Source organism: Cynoglossus semilaevis, chromosome 4, assembly GCF_000523025.1.
Source record: "Cynoglossus semilaevis isolate Cse_v1.0 chromosome 4, Cse_v1.0, whole genome shotgun sequence".
NCBI lineage: Eukaryota > Metazoa > Chordata > Actinopteri > Pleuronectiformes > Cynoglossidae > Cynoglossus > Cynoglossus semilaevis.
Window position 1 is genome coordinate 11,870,070 of NC_024310.1, and position 4,937 is coordinate 11,875,006.

A 4,937-nucleotide genomic window follows, 5' to 3' on the forward strand; every position below is an offset into this window, starting at 1 on the left:
CCGTGGTCGGTTCCATCTGTCCTACCAGAACTCTCCTGGTTCCTGTCAGAGACTGACTTTGCCCAGCGATGCCACAGGGCTCTGTTCTTGGTGCACTCCTTTTCTGTATTATTATTATTATTATTATTATTATTATTATTATTATTATTATTATTATTATTATTATTATTATTATTATTATTATTATTATTATTATTATTATTATTATTATTATTATTATTATTTAGCTTTAGGGATATAGCTGTGTATCTGTTTACAGTAAGGAAGTATTTTCCTGCAGTGATGGAAAAGTGAAAGCAGCAGCAACAGCAGCAACAGCAGCAACAGCAGCACCAGCAGCAGCAGCAGCAGCAGCAGCAGGTTGCACTAATCAGATCTCCTGCTGGAAGATGAGCCGTATCGATCAGTCCTGTTGGATCCATCACAGTACAGAGTACAACAGTGACTGTCATGTACCATAAATGAGCCTTTTGTACCAGACTGGACTAGTATTTAAGCCGACGCTGCAGTTTCATTTCCATTTCTCTGGACACAGACTTGGTGCCAGGCAAACGTGGCAGCAGATAATGAACTCCTACAGTTCAGTGTGAACGACAGAACGAGTGTCCTGCCACTCAAGTCAACTAGAAGAAACCTACCTTTTTTGGATTGATATGGCCCAATGTTCATTTATTTACATGTAAACTGGTGAGATTACAGCCAGGTGGCAGCACTGACTGGATATTTCTGAATATTTGAGATTGAACTATAACAATGTCCTGACTGAATGTGTTTGATAGTGACCTGAGTGACCTGAGGCCACAGCTGGAGTCGGAGAAGAACAGCAGCTATTCACTGTGTTAGAGGAAGTTCTCTGGGTGAACACGCAGAAGACTGGAAGACAGAAGTCAACGGAGGAGGAGACGGCCAATCAGAGAAGGTTAGACCTACCCTAAACCAACCCCTGAGGTGCTCTTTATGTGTCCGTGAAGCCTTTTGACAACATATAAAACGACGAGCACTCGGGGAAACCTGACGTGGAGAGACATGGACCAGATACGGCCCACTGGGCTTTCTGATGCGGCCCTCCAAATACTGGTACAATGTCAGCTAACGACAGATGTCCATCCTTCTGTTTCATACTGTTGGTTGTGTGTCAGTTTGGGGAGAGAGTGGACACGATATTAAACTGTGAAATCCCCCAGCCGTTGCTAATGGAAAGGTGGGGGAGTTCTTCCTCTCAGCTACTCCTCCTTTTCCTCTCCTCCTCTGGTGGATGTGGTCTGTTCAGCCTGTTCACTGAAGCAGTTGGCCCTTTATTTGACAGTGGCATATTTCATTTAGGAGTGAAGGTCTGTAGCTGAGAGAAGCACTTCAGAAAACATCTTCTTCTTCTTCATCTCTCAACTCTGATCTGATCTGGTCTGATCGATGACGACTGTGGCCCTGAATTTAGTTCTAGAAGATTTATTGGATCTGCATTTCTGCCACACTCTAAAAAACAGGGAGCGATCCTCAGCTCAGCCTGTACACAGTAAATACTCTGAAGTACTTTCATCAGCTCCTTGGACGGTGAGTCAGTTTGTGTGAAATGAGCCTCAGCAGAAAGTGACATCTTCTGGACACCAGGGTCACCGTCATCAGTTCAGCTCCTCTGGTTCCTCTCAGTGTGAACCTGATTATTAGGCTGCTTCTCCTCATCTCCATTAAATGCCTCGGATCTCCCATGGTGCACTGCTGCCTTCCTGTCCTCTCCTTGCCTCCAAGAAGAAGAAAGGAAGGATTGTCTGACTCTTGGCTGTCTTCTCGCCCAGATGTAACACTCTGTTACTTCCTTCTTCATTTCATAGCTCTTCCTTCCCCTCTCTGGTGAATTCTACCATCTCTCCCTCTCCCTCTCTCTCTTTCATCCATTCATTCTCAGCCACTAATGCTTCCTGTTACATCACTCAGTCATGGTACATGGTACAGAGTATTGAAGACCGGCAGAGATACTCAAAAACAACACTAATCTTCTCCGTTTATTTATTGCTGTTAATCACTGACTGACTTTGTGGCTTTGTGTGTAGAACGTCATCACAGCTCCCTGTCAGTTTGACCACACACACATTAACACTGTCATGTGGTTGTGTTTGCACAGATTGGTCCGTTAAACACAGAGTCGAGGAATGATTTTGTAGGAATACAAAGTCTGGAAACAAGTCTGGTTTCTTTTTCAAAGTAAAACATGGAACTGGTGGAGTCAACATTTTCAGCTGTACTTGACTCTGACGTAGACTGTGGTCTACACCTGTTGAATCTGTAGTCTACATCTGCTGAATCTCCCACCTGTTAGTCAGGCGACAGTGTCAAGAAGACAGCAAAGGTTCCAACCCTACAGTCTGCCCAGGGTCAGAGGTCACGGAGCAAGGGACAAAGGTGGTCAGTGCCAACCCTTGACCTGGTACTGGTCAGCGGTCGGTGATGGTCTGTATTAGTACCTTGTTGGTGCAGGGGGATTTTTATGTGGCCCATAAACCAAAATGAGTTTGACACTCCTAATGTACAAAATCTAAAACTTAAACAAACACAGGTACAGTTGAAGCCACTCTATGTTGTATTGGTATGAGATCAAAAACAAACAAACATTGAAGTCCTTCGGGAAAAATTCCATTACGGTCTTATTAGTGGTGTGGTGATTGTGGCAGAGTGTAGATCAGTGCAGGAACCTGGTAATGTACATCCTGAATATTTCACCTTAATGTCAGCATTAGCTCCACGATGGCCACACAAAGAGCTGCAGGCTAATGTGCACCATTAGCCTCTCATCTCTCCGTCGCCTCTGAGTCTCAGAGTCTTCGTTTCCAGCTGCAGAGGCAGCAGATGACGGAGAAGCTTCACACATACCTTTGAGTCCGACTTTAACCCTTTACTGTCTGCCACTGCATTTGACCAAAGTCAACATTATGTGAATGAGCATGAGAGTGTGTTAGGAGCTGTGGATTTCGGTGTTCACGATGACATTTACGATCCTGCGTTTATTATGGGCCAATTATGGGCTCCGCACCAACGTCCATTATGGTCAGTTGAAGAAATACATCTGTGAAATGATCAGAAAAAACATTTGAGATTGTGCCTGTGTTTTGCTCTAATTGTTCCGCGGTCATTTGGTAACACTCTCCTCAGTCCATGCAGTATCTCGTTTCAGGATGTTTGGTCAACTTCCATCAGCCGTCCACCCACAGACCCTCCGTGATCCCAGCAGTCAGTCCCGCGGCCTGCTGGGATCTCCGGATTTGAGGCCTTGATCATCCACATGGCTCTGCTCTGAACGGTCGGCCTTACATGTAGATGACATATCATTTCTAGATTCCAGATGCAGCTGCTGTGTATTTTCCTTTTCCTAATGGACATGTAAATAATACAGATGAGTTGACTGAAAACGATGTCTAATACATGAGTGGAAGGGAAAGAAAATCTGATGAATGTTGATGAATTTACACCAATCAGCCGTGATGACCACTGACAGCTGAAGTTGAATCAAACTGATTATCTCTCCGTCTGTTGGTGTTGATACTGTATCAGCAGACAGTGTCTGTGCGAAGTGCTGGTATTTACACACTGACCTTCTCTCAGCCTGAGAGGATGCCTCCGCGACATTAAACTGCATTGATCTGACTTTTGATGTGTTTCAGCAGCAAGTTAAATAGAAGTGGACGTCAGACAGCAGGGACGCAGATGAAGTGATCAGAAACTGCTGAGGAAGAGGAAGATTGAAAAGAAGACGAGGTGAAGGAGAAGAATCACACGGCGTGGGCAGAAGGTGTGAGCTGTGATCACAGCTGGAGACGGAGGAACCTGAGGGAGCAGCTGACCTTTCTGTTCCTGTGTGTGTGTGAGCTCTGCTTACTGAAAACTCAAGAATGCACCTGACTTTACTGACCTTTCCTTTAGTCCAAGTCGAAAGGATAGCAGAGCGATTTATTTTTTTTTTAAGTACAGACAAAAACTTCTTAAGGCGACTATTAGGACGGGCTTTCACAAATACACCACTTTACCTGAAATATTTGTAAGTACTCGATTGTTTCACCGTGTGAACATTTTCATCAGACCTTTTCTAAATTAGCAGTTTCACAAAAATATTCTACTCTGTTTAGATTTTTCATACTCTCTGAGAAAAACTCACCCTGATGTTTGGAACAGAAATTGAAGAGATTTCCTGATCTGTTCCTTTTATTTATTTACGTATTTATTTTTGTCTAATCTTCATGACAGTCCAGTATTTAGCTGCATGTCCTATCGGGTTCATCCGCTCACGTATCTAAACCAGCATCTTAATAGTACTGTCAGTGCTTCCGATGATAGTTCAGATCCCCGACCTGAGGAATGCTGTTAGTGTAAATATTTTTCAGTAAAGAAGAACAGCAGTAAATGATGTTTCAGCCCCAAACAGAGCACAAGGAGGTGGAGGGACGGCTTTCACTTCAGCTCAGTTGATTTAAGTATTTGAATCGGAGGGAAAAGGTTTTGAGGGATTAGAAGGTTTGAAGTGAAGTGAGGAGAGAAAGAGAACAATAAATGATGGAGCAGCAGAGAGGGAGGAAGACTGACAGCTGAAGAATGAAATATTTTCCAGGCTGGTCTGTTGGACTGCTGATAAGAGAGATTGGTGTTCAGAGACGGTGTCCTGCGTCTGTCTTGGTCTGTCTGTGCGTCTGCGTGATTAGGACCTCTTCTCTGTCAATGAAAGCGTGAACCGGACTTCACTCACCTGACCTGTTGATGCAGGTTGTCAGGTTTCATATTCACCTCAGGAGGAGGAAGAGCGCTTCAGTGAACAGGTTTTCAGTGTTTATTAGTGCTGTCAAGATGAACAGCAGTAATTCATTTGTGAAGAATAATTCGAATAAAAATTATAACACATTTCAACGCAATGTAATTTCACTGTCGTTCAACTTATTGTTGCTCTAATACACAGT